The sequence below is a fragment of the Amblyomma mixtum genome, chromosome 5, assembly GCF_055824585.1.
Source record: "Amblyomma mixtum isolate Tamu chromosome 5, ASM5582458v1, whole genome shotgun sequence".
Classification (NCBI taxonomy): Eukaryota; Metazoa; Arthropoda; class Arachnida; order Ixodida; family Ixodidae; genus Amblyomma; species Amblyomma mixtum.
This window is the reverse complement of record NC_143016.1, coordinates 95383389-95395959: the sequence shown is the minus strand read 5'-3', so window position 1 is coordinate 95395959 and position 12571 is coordinate 95383389. Positions and strand designations below refer to the sequence as shown.

Genomic DNA, 12571 nt, shown 5'->3' with positions numbered 1-12571 from the left:
GAGTCAATGCACGCTGCAGAAAAACAAAATACATGTGATGGTATGAATATTATTTTCTGAAATAGAAACGTGAGCGCACATTTTCTATCGCAGCGAAGCTCAGCGGTAGGAACGTGACCCGAAACGGTTTGGTTTGGTTTATGGGGTTTAATGTCCCAAAACGACTAAGGCTATGAGAGACGCCGTAGTGGAGGGCTCCGGAAATTTCGAAACAGTTGGATACAATAGCGACGAGTTAGGTAAAAGAACATAGAACCAATATATATAACCAAGGCTTAGAATAAGTTCAGATTCATTTTTTTTCCTTTATCACCCGAGGGATACTTCAAATCAGTTTTTAAATAAAAAAAGCAAGCAGCAGCTCCAAGCATTCATGTAGAGATAGAAAACTAAAATTTCGGGTTTGTAGAGCCTATGTTCTGTTTAATTTTTTTCGGGAAAACGGGGGTTAAAATTGAGGAAAAAGTATCTAAATATACAAAGAATGGCAGTGAGAAGTCTGACATGATGTAAAGATCTGACAACTCAGATAACCGTTTAAAAACACCCCTAGAAGTGCAGTAGCTTGATTCGGTTGAAAGAGGAATTTTGGAGTGCAACGAATGATAGACATTTTCCTGCGAGAGGTATACAAATACTAACGCAATGCTTAAGGCGGAATTCGAACACAGGGAAATTTACTCTAGCATGGCAAGATAAAAACTGTATTCAGCGCTCACTCGTTGTTGCAATGCTAGCGCGGAGCGATCAAGCTGAGAAGAAATTACTAGTCGATTTTCAGCATTATAGTCTGTGTTTTTCTTGAGGTTATTAGTATTTATAAATTTCAAAAAAAATTAAGCCCACATTAGTTGAGAATAATGGAAGATTATTCTTATTTATTGAGAATATTAATACCTAGAAGAAAATGCTGAAGTTGAATAGAACAGGTGCAGAGGAGATAGAAGGCAAAAGTTAACTATTCCCAGAGATAGAGCCGTTTGATGCACGCAAGGGAATTGCGACCAATTTATTTCAGTTTTTTAGAGCTAAAAATAACAACTGTGAACATAAAATTCTTTTTAAACATGCAATCGCCCCTTTTACAAACTTCCTGGAAAGCCGATGTTAAAGGATTCCTGAAACAGCTTCTGATGGGCGTATATTAACTTGCTCAATCACTGCATTGTGTTATCATGAACACCTGAGCCAAACAATAAGCTTCTACACGCAGCAGAAAGGCCACAATGGCGCGCAAAAATTGGCGAGTCCTTTCCAGCGGCTTTTTCATACTCGCACTCTCCTCTTCTTCACGCTCCTGCGTATGTCACTTAAGAGAAGACTATTAGATTATCCCAGACGTCACGCAGCTACCGTTGCCGTGGTCGCTTAGCCGTGTCTCTACAGCGGGTCTGGAAATTCTCCTTCCCGGGGAATTCCCGCGTGCGTTGGCAGGCGGGGGGGGGGGGGGGGGGGGTCGAGGAACGCCGCCCTGTCAGCATTCAAAAGTTACAACAGGAGAGGGAGGCGCGAAAATATTGAAGTTCAAGTTTGGCTACTGATTGCTCAACCCATGATACTTTAGTGGTATACAGGCGAGGTGCCTCTTCTTAGAACTGTTACCTAACTAACTGCAGATAACTCAGCCTCTAAGAAAAGCATTAAAAAAATTCTTACTGGTGGTAACTCGTCAAGCGGCGTCCTTTAACGTCCCAGGCATAACTCAACTTTATTGAGACCCTTTTACAGAGACTCTTCGAGATTAAACAATTCTGAATGGTGGTATGCAGCGCAGGAACCAATGGAGGCATTAGGGCATAAACTTATAAGCAACAAATTGGAAGCCTTTATTTATGCAATTTTAAGCAGAAGCCGTGTAAGTCATTAGACATCTATCAGTTCACTTATGAAATTGATTTCATTATCGCATTTAAATTTATGTTAAATAGACCGTGATTTAATTCAAACAATTACAACGCTAAAAATGCAGATTCCAGCCAATTAGTGTCATGTTTTTACACGTTATACATGTAAAAGCTGCAGCCGTAACAAAAGCCAGTTTGCTTGCAATAATTGTGGCTCTCTCTGTAGCAGCCATTAAACAGAAAAAATCGATTGATTTCTCGGTAGATTGGGGCACATGAATAAATGAAGCATGCTCTTCTGTTCTAAATGTCATTACGCCTGTCCAGGCAAGTTTCAATAGATATTATATCTCCGTGTCCCTAACAACTCGCAACGGGTGAATACTTCCATGTACAGTATCAAGCCGTAGTAGCAGCAGCGGCTTTCTTGACATATTGCCAGCTTTCAATATAGAGTATCTTTGCATCCGCTTCCCAAGAGTTATAGAAATACGGTGCCTAAGAGGCTTTTATCACTTTTGTTGTCGTGCCAATTAATTAAACAAGATTTACATACGGAGTTTACGGACACATGCAGACAAGTAGGGTACGCAGGGCCTGATTTAAAGGGCTGGTCAAAGACCCCAAGGGCACGTCCCCAGTTCATTTCAGGGAACGTCTACATTGCCTCAAAACAGGGAGAGCAACACTCGTATTTCTTTTTTACTTCCTTTAACTTCGTTTTTTCGGCGCTTAGATTACAAACCCTGCTTCCTGAGCTTGAAAGGGTCTCCACTAAGGCGCGCATAACGCGGTGCCAGCCAGTCTTATGCAGGACACATAGACGCTGAAGGTTAATAGTTTATGGGGGTTTAACGTCCAAAAGCGACTAAGGCTGTGAGGGATGGCGCAGTCCCTCTACCATCATCAACCAATTTCGAATTTCCCAATTAATAATTTCCAATTACCAGTTTCTACCACGTGGGGTTCTTTAACGAGCACTGACATCGCACAGTAAGACGGCGAAGGATAAACGCCAAGAGTCTCAGGAGATAACTCGTCTGGCTTGCCGCGGATATGGCGCCAGAAAACAAACGGAGATTGTCGAAGTGAGTCCCTGTTCAACGGGATGCGTAGTGCACCATACCCAGGTCACTCATAGGTTGGCGAGTATGCAACAGCGAAGTGATGCAAATAAGCCTGCTTCCAAATCTCACAGTAGAAAGACTCACTCGTACAACTGTAGTATACTCTTTGGAGAGCTCAGCTTCATAAATAACGCAGGATGAGATTCTGCAGCATACAATAAAGTTGAATAATGACTGACCTGAAGCGGCTCTAAGAGGCGGTTTCTTGCCAGGGAACGTCTGGTTTTTTAAAAAATGCGTGGAGCTGAAGGACATTTCACAAGCACCTAATTTTCTACTATCTCTGATTTGTGAAACCGGAATTCACCGGATTCGTTGCTCCAGGTACGATGGATTCATAAAGAAGAGATATGAGTAGTTAACGGAAGCGTGTTCCATGCGATTACTCCGCGGCATATTAATCCTGCACGCTCTCCTTGCAGCATGACCATCATTACCACCAGCCTGACTACTCCCACTGGAGGGCAAAAGGCCTTCTATTTACATTAGCGTGTCCTCAAGATGCTTTTATAACTGGTAAAATCTCCAATCATACTATTGACGGGTGTTGCTCAGCATATCTATTAGGTAAATCATGCAACCACAACTGCTACGAGGGCTTACTTATCATGCCTGCATTGGCTACTGTCCTACAAGTCAACGTGCAAAGAGGTGTATCCTCTCGTACTTCACTTGTGTTGTCTTTCCTGATTAACTGCTTATTTAAACGCTTGATGGAAGGTGAAACGTACGATTCTGCACAGCAAGCGCCAGAAATGAAGAGATTAAATTGGCATCAGGGCGAAGAAGCTGGAATATTCGTTCACCTCAAAGTTCACCGAACCATTGCGGCATTGACATTCCTTCGCTGCAGTTTCTTTCTTGGACACTATCGAATATGTACGTAGGTGTCACAGCCACGCTGGAAGGTACCTTTTATTCTGTGGCACGAATGCATTTAGAGAGCGCTATCAACTCGACTTATGAGCGCATCCATCAGACGACACACAATCAAACTTACTACCGCACCCTAGCTACCAAATCCACAACACTGATGAATGACGATCAACCAGGGCCATAAAAACAAGCAAAATGCGATGCGTAACTGAGTCAATAATCAGCAATGTTGTCATCAGCTTTCGTCTTTCTTGGAAGTACTGTCCAGTATGCGCAATGCCATCTTTGAGGTATTTACAAGAGAGGAAAGCAAGCGCAAGAAAAGGCAAGGATAGACCTCGCCAGCGGTACTCAACGTCTATACACGATCACACAGCGCTAGAAGCAAGCTATACATGTCCTACGAATGACAACGGAATCCGGCCGCACAATATCGCTTCGTGAAGACACACATGACGTTCGCTTTCTGTGTGTGTGCCTGTGTGTGTATAAATATATATATATATATATATATATATATATATATATATATATATATATATATATATATATATATATATATATATATATATATATATATATATATATATATATATATGACAGAAGCCAACAGCCACAGAAACCAAGGGGCACAGGGGATTTTTTTTTTAAATTCATTTATTTATTTTGTGGTGTTGATCAATTTAGAATATGTCATCGCTTAAAGCAGAAGAAAAAACAACCACATGCCGCCAGTGGGATCCGAACCCACGACCTCCGAATTCCGCGTCCGGTGCTCTACCTCTGAGCTACGGCGACGGCTGTCAAACCTTCTGCTTTCGGGGGTATTTATGTTTACAAGTAACCTAACCTTGAGAGTGTTCATCAGCGCCACCCACGTTCATAAGCGGCGGACGTAGAACGTCCTGAGTTACCGCAGGTGTGACGTAGAACGTCATCGAACGCCGCCGCGGTGGTTCAGCGGTTATGGTGCTCGGCTGCTGACCCAAAGGACGCGGGTTCGATCCCGGCCGCGGTGGCTAGAATTTCTTTGGAGGAGAAATTCTAGAGGCCCGTGTACTGTGCGATGTCAGTGCACTTTAAAGAACCCCAGGTGGTCGAAATTCCCGGAGCCCTCCACTACGGCGTCTCTCATAGCCTTTGTCGCTTTGGGACGTTAAACCCCATAAACTATAAACCAACCAACGGAGAGGGTGGAAGCTGTGTGAGAACCCTCTTATGCTTCCTATGGCATCAAGGCTGCCAGAATCGAGGTCCTCGCTAAGCAATTAAGTAAACAAAGAAGGGGTATAAGGGGCTCGTTGTAAATATGACAGAAGCCAACAGCCACAGAAACCAAGGGGCACAGGGGATTTTTTTTAAATTCATTTATTTATTTTGTGGTGTTGATCAATTTAGAATATGTCATCGCTTAAAGCAGAAGAAAAAACAACCACATGCCCCTTGGTTTCTGTGGCTGTTGGCTTCTGTCATATTTACAACAAGCCCCTCATTCCCCTTCCTTGTTTGCTTAATTGCTTAGCGAGGGCCTCGATTCTGGCAGCCTTGATGCCATAGGAAGCATAAGAGGGTTCTCACACAGCTTCCACCCTCTCCTTTCGATGACGTTCTACGTCACACCTGCGGTAACTCAGGACGTTCTACGTCCGCCGCTTATGAACGTGGGTGGCGCTTATGAACACTCTCAAGGTTAGGTTACTTGTAAACATAAATACCCCCGAAAGCAGAAGGTTTGACAGCCGTCGCCGTAGCTCAGAGGTAGAGCACCGGACGCGTAATTCGGAGGTCGTGGGTTCGGATCCCACCGGCGGCATGTGGTTGTTTTTTCTTCTGCTTTAAGCGATGACATATTCTAAATTGATCAACACCACAAAATAAATAAATGAATTTAAAAAAAAATCCCCTGTGCCCCTTGGTTTCTGTGGCTGTTGGCTTCTGTAATATTTACAACGAGCCCCTCATTCCCCTTCCTTGTTTGCTTAATTGCTTAGCGAGGGCCTCGATTCTGGCAGCCTTGATGCCATAGGAAGCATAAGAGGGTTCTCACACAGCTTCCACCCTCTCCGTTCGATGACGTTCTACGTCACACCTGCGGTAACTCAGGACGTTCTACGTCCGCCGCTTATGAACGTGGGTGGCGCTGATGAACACTCTCAAGGTTAGGTTACTTCTAAACATAAATACCCCCGAAAGCAGAAGGTTTGACAGCCGTCGCCGTAGCTCAGAGGTAGAGCACCGGACGCGTAATTCGGAGGTCGTGGGTTCGGATCCCACCGGCGGCATGTGGTTGTTTTTTCTTCTGCTTTAAGCGATGACATATTCTAAATTGATCAACACCACAAAATAAATAAATGAATAAAAAAAAAAATCCCCTGTGCCCCTTGGTTTCTGTGGCTGTTGGCTTCTGTCATATTTACAACGAGCCCCTCATTCCCCTTCCTTGTTTGCTATATATATATATATATATATATATATATATATATATATATATATATTACTGCCCTTCAGTTCCTTCTTGATAAAAGAGGGAGAAAGGTGGTATGGAGAGGAGAGGAAAGTACTTTGTTCCCCCTGGTGATTGCCTCCTTTATGACAGATCCCATTTCGTTGAAGATGCAGGTCCCAAGCAAACGAAGTCCGGTTACATCCTCCCATCACACCTCCCCCGCCTGATTGCCGGGAAAAGAATAGCTCCTAAGTCTTTGAGTCAAGCTCGTTATATAGGACGAGCCCATTCTAAAGATTACACTTTTTCATGGTACATCTTTTGTAACCTGCGAGTCTGGAAAGCCTAATGACTACGCTAGTACGAGGACTGTAGAGAGAGCAGGCTAGGTACGCGTACCGTTGAATACCCTCGTAAAGTTAAGGCATCTACTGATAAGGGTTTGTATTGGATGCGAAGTCATCAACTTCTTGATTTATCAGCCTCCAATTTCTGCGCCTCTCTCATGAGGCTTTGTTGCAGTGATCGCGTGGCAAATGGATTTAGGAAAGGCAAACAGAGAGGTTCACCCACATACCTGCGCTTACGATCAGGCGGTTCAGTGCATGGAACTGTTTCACAAGGGCTACACGAACAGCATGCCGCCCTTGGAACAGTCAGTTAGGAGCGTACTTTGGGTATCTGTGACGCCGTATTCCGCATTAATCTTTGAGAGCAATGAACGAGTTCTCGGATCAAAGGAGTTTCCAGAAATTTCAGTCAATTTAATGAATTTCGCCGAAGCGAAAAAGACATATACACCATTACCTGTAATCAGCGAGATGCAGGTCGGCCTGGCCTATAAGCGCCTCTTTTTAATTCTGTGAATCAGAAGTTAGTATGTTCCATATAAGAGGTCCATTTTGAGTGCCGAATTAGCCTAGAAACAGTGTTAACAGCGGACTGCAATTCGCTAACCTCTCCGCACCACCACAACTCAATATCCCTCCAGCGCTCTCTAAGTCATGCCGTTCTGCTTTCAAAAACAAGGCTGCCGCGTAATGCGCCCTCGCCTCTTGTAACGACCTAACAGGTTGTCAGGGAGCACGTACGTCGCGTGAGAACTTTTGCATGGGTTGTACAACGTGATGTCTCCGGGCCTTCTCTCGCTCTCTTTTTTTTTAATGTGAATGCAAGCTATGCTTTTGAGAAGCGTAGCCCGAGATTGTCACTTGTCCAAACTAAAATTGCCAGCTACTCTATCTTCTTAGCCAGCGAAAACCTTTTCTAGAGTAGAAACATAAGGCATGAACAGCGCTCTGCTGTGTATCCGTCCAACAAGCGCAAGAGACCAATGTCAGTCTGCACTTTTTTAGGCAACAGCGCGAGACGTGGACAAAAGAAGACTCAATGAAACTGTATCATCCATTAGATCGCCCATATACCTATACAGTTCAATCTGCAGTGTTTGTTTGCTAAACGCGTGTGAATTGTCAGCCAGGTCGAGCGAGAACAAAAAAAAAAAAACAAGTGTCGCTCATGCGGAGGCGAATAACTTATTTCGCTTCCTTGGTGTCCCGCAACAGACTGCTACCGGTCATTAAAAATAAACGACTAAAAACACGCTGTGAAAACACTCTAGCTCAAAGAGTTTCATGTATGTCAAATACGAAAAGAAACAGGTTAGTGCGACAGCGCCCAATTATCCACGGTATAATTTGTTTGTTATGTTGAAAAAGCGACTACGAAACGCACACAGCCTGTCCTTAACACATTATCATTTTGCCACACCGTCTTACGCGCTTGCCATGTAGTCGGGGTACCCGTAGATTGAAATAATGGAGGCAATAAGCCTGGGAATCATTATCTTTCTTAGTTCTGCAGGTTAAGCTCATCAAATTTTATACCACACTACAGTTTTTTATGAAGCAATTACCACATAGTTCAGTCAAAGTCATCGAAGAAGGTGAACACTTATATTCTAACTCCTTTTGATAAAAAAAAAACCGAAAAATCAAACGACCCTCGGTCGAAACAGCAAAACTGTTCAGGTCAGCAATATATTCTCACAAAATTTTGCAGTCAAATGAATTAATTCCTATGGAACTACGCCTCAGAGATTTTGGTGAGGATAAAACGAAGCTACAATTGAGCTAGTCAAAGCGCAATGATTTTGGCCTTTCCTAACGCAGTTACTCTTATCGGGAAATTCGACAGTCGGCGGCAACAAGTTTTCTACTGAAAGCAGCTACTGAGAGGTCCGGAACGCATGGCGTCGTGAAATCACGGTCACTTCTCTCGCTCCAGCGAGTGGGACCGCGAGAAGGTCAAGCTCTGCGCAGCGTACAAGGGCGTCCGCAGAATTTTTTGCAGGGGGGGGCTCCATTGGTTCTTGACGCCGGAGGGGCGGGGGGCTATGTTCGTAGGAAAAACGCACTATTTGCTGAGTAAATTCATTTATATATATATAAATAAAAAAGAAGGGAAATACACACATGAAAGAAAAATTATAAACAGCAAATTAAAGCGTGGCTAGGAGAGATATATTGGAGTTTATCAAGGGAGAAACAATTAAAATTACTAAAAAATGCAAAAAGGTACTGTCACTTCGTGCAGAAGAGTGCTCAGTCTTGCTGCATACGGGTTCTCGACTCACCCGGATTGATGACCAGCACACAGCACAATATGTTCACAAACACGCAACTACAGTCACTCAGTCAGTCTTCCTTGAACAGCAACTGTAGGCGCCTCGAATTTTTCTGGGCGAATTGCGTAATTACACGGGTGATAAATTCATTTCCGTGCTTCATTACACGCTCTCGGTGCACACTCATCATACACATTGATTGGGAAAACGGTTGAACGCGTACTTTGAAAACAAAAGATGACTATATATACAACGAAAACTTATTTACAAGATAAATGCACGCTCGCCGCTTCAAACACCTCGCTCCATCTTGATCGCGCATCCGCACAGTCGAGCAACCGCACACACACTGCTCGCCGCTCGTCGTTTTCTCGTCCGCTGTCGTGGTTGTTCTCACCTTCGTTGACAACCGGCCACTAAAGACACCGAAGCACGAACACAGAGGCGCGCACACGTGCAAGGGCTTACTTGCCGCAATATCCCCGAATGCGCACTCTTGGGGTGAAAGGAACGCCGCGCGAGACTTCCGAGGGGAATGGACACTCGCCACTCCGGTCGGAAAATTTGTTTTTATTTATTTATTTATTTATAAATACTGCTGTCTCTGAGGAGAGACATAGCAGGAGTGGGTGAATACATGAGTAAAAACAAATAACATGGGTAGCATAGAAATAGATAACACAGAAATATTAAAAACAGATCAACGGGTCAAATTGTCAGGCAACTGAACAACAAAATCTTCAATTGGCAATGAACGAAGTGAGCCGTCCAATCCATTCCAAATTTCAACGGTTAGAGGGAAAAAAGAAAATTTAAAACAATCTATATGTGGTTTGAAGGGAACAATGTTTAATGGGTGGTTCCGTCGGGTTGCACGTGCGCTTGATGACACAAATGTGAAGGGTACCTGAATGCCAGATGATGTGTGAACGATCTTGTGCAGCATAATGATGCGTTCACGTGTGCGCCTATGTTCTAATGTTTGTAAAGATAAACTGTGCATATGGGAAGAAGGTGAAAACTTGCGATCATACCGGCTGAAGATGAATCTTATTGCTTTTTTTTTGAACTGATTCTAAACGGTCAATGTCGCGCGCGTAATGAGGGGACCAGACAATTGAGGCGTACTCCAGGATGGGTCGAACTAGTGATTTGTAAGCAGTTAATTTACATTCCTTCGTGGCATTTTTTAAGGTTCGTTTGAGATAACCAAGTTTGCGAAGTGCTTTCCCAGATATGTTATTTATGTGAGCATTCCATTTTAAGTTATGCGAAAATATAACGCCCAGATATCTGAACTTTATGGGGTTCAGAGCCCCAAAACGACTCAGGCTATGAGGGACGGAGTAGTACAGAGTTCCGGATAACGTCGACCACCTGGGTCTCTTTACCATGCACTGACATCGCACAGTACATGGGCGCTGTTGGGATTTGAGGCCCAGCCAGAGGTGACAGGCGAGCCAGGCAGGCGCCATCGGGCTGCGTTGACCAAAGGCGCCGGTTTTCGAAGAAGACGCAAGGAACGCTGGTGTGGGGGCGCCTCTGGAGACTGCGTCGCCGTGAACAAAAGCAGCTAATCCCCTTTGCCGAAGATTCTGAAAGCGGCGCTTCTACCGAACTGCGCTCTCCCGTGGATCCGGCGGCGGCGCCAACTCATCGCCCGCTTGCCCCTGAGCAGCCCGACAAAGCGGGGGTGGACATGGCTGATTTGTCCTTCCCTCCTGAAGAGTTCATCGGTGGCCGGCGTAACGAAGGCGAGAACAAGATGCCCTGTGCCCTGTCTGCCTCCGTGTCGCATCTGTCTAGAGATCAAAGAAACAGACACCCATCTCAAGGCGGCTCGAAACACATGCTAGCCGGTGCCGCTGCATGTCTGCAACAAGTCGCCCTTTTGTAGAGCTAACGATGGCTTGGTTTGAAAACGGCGGGACGGCGCGCGCCCGGACGCGGCATTTCGCAGATGTGACCCAAAGCGTGGAAGCGGGGCTGCTTTTACCCTTTTGGCTGAGCGCACCACCGCCCCTGGCGTGCGGCCATCACCCACGGTTCGAGTGAGTGATTTTCCAGGGGGGTGCAGCCGCCCCCCCCTTGCCCCCCCCTCCGGACGCCCATGGCAGCGTAAACTAATTACATCACGAGTGCTATATTCTGGCGCTGCTTCTCGAGCAGCGGTACTGACACCTGGCGGCACCTGAAGGCTAATGTGATTATTCGGAAGCGGGCACTCGGCGCAGAACAAGGCCCGGACCGCGCAGCACAGAACGTCGAAGGTTAATACGGAAACCGGATGGAACTTAGTTCCACTCAAGCGTAACGAAATAAGCGAGCCGCTTTTTGTCCTTAAAGGGTGACTTGAAAGGCAAGTGAGCTTTCACCTTCTATTCGCGCACTTGAATTAGGAAGACAAATACTTGCGGGGAACAGACTTTCAGTGACTGACGTTGTGTCAGCGATAGAATCCTCCTGATTGACGCGCCGCTAGCGGCAAGCTAACTCCTTGTCTGGTCGCTTGCGTGTCCCCTTTTTGAAAGTTTGCAAGACAGTGGGTTTACGAAGATTGGTCACTTTAGCTTAGTCTGGGTGTCCCGACCACTTAAAACACTTTAGAGGGTTAAAAGGACTCCCCTTCTCTGCGTTCCCAACTTGAAGAGCCTGTGGCGCTATACTAACTCTATGCTACTTCGAGGTCATTTCGTCTATGCTGTTTCTGACGCATGTGTTTTTTCACCAGTTACGTTACAGTAGTACTTTTAGCATTAAAGTAATTATTGTGCTTTTTGTGAGTCTCTTTTTGGCATTTCCGGCTTGGTGCGTATTTTTCTTTCGCCTTCATGTGACCAACACGCATGGTATTAGGGCGTCTGACTAGCCGTCTCTAGCACGTTTCAACGCAATAGCGTTGAGGAAGGAGATCGTGTCGCAGAAAATCCGGCGTCATCGTTGGCATCGTTGATTGTGAGCGAAAAATCTATGAAAAAGCCTCAGCGAAGCAACCTGGGAGGCATGTGGCCAACCTAGGTCCCGTGACTTGTAGGGTCCTCACAACCTGCCCACCGGATTATAACTGCGCACTGTGGCAGGTGGCACTTAAAGATTGGCCGCGAGAGGTCGCGCAAGCGCCACCGGTGGCAGCCCCTGCCCTCCCAGTGCAGGGTCGCACAGGTCAACCCCGGTACCATTGCGCCAGTAGAGGAATGAGTGCTTCCAGGGATTTATGAAGGTTATCTTTAAAATGACCAGTTATGGATATATGGAATTAACCCATCACCGCTACCGCGTCCTACCCTTGAGGTGGAGCTGAATTGTCCCCTGCTATTTTTGATTCTGAAGCTCAGGCTTATTGAGGCGAAGTGTTCCTCTTGCTCTTGTAAAAGAAAAAGGCCTATTTAGTGAAGGAACACAGCGCACAGCTAGAGAATACCGATGTCTAGTGTCTGCTATTGCCAAAAGCGAAGCGAAATCTGCCACGAATCCTCGCTTGCGTGCTAGATGACAGCAAGGTAGCACCGAAAGCCAAATCATCCTTTCTTCCCCCTACACGGTTTACTCTGAATGATATTGCAATCGTGGTATACTATTTAAAGCTACATACGCGGGTAGAAGGCTGTTTTCTCAAGCCACTGTCGTGAACCAAGGCAACCCTGGAGAGGGC

General features: G+C 45.4%; 1 non-coding gene across 1 annotated transcript; it reads right to left on the bottom strand.

Annotated features, from left to right (window-relative positions):
• Window positions 1-4573: 4573 nt before the first annotated feature.
• TRNAP-CGG (transfer RNA proline (anticodon CGG)) lies at window positions 4574-4645 on the bottom strand. Its single transcript has one exon. It is a non-coding gene; the product is annotated as a tRNA-Pro (tRNA).
• Between the last annotated feature and the right edge of the window lie 7926 nt (window positions 4646-12571).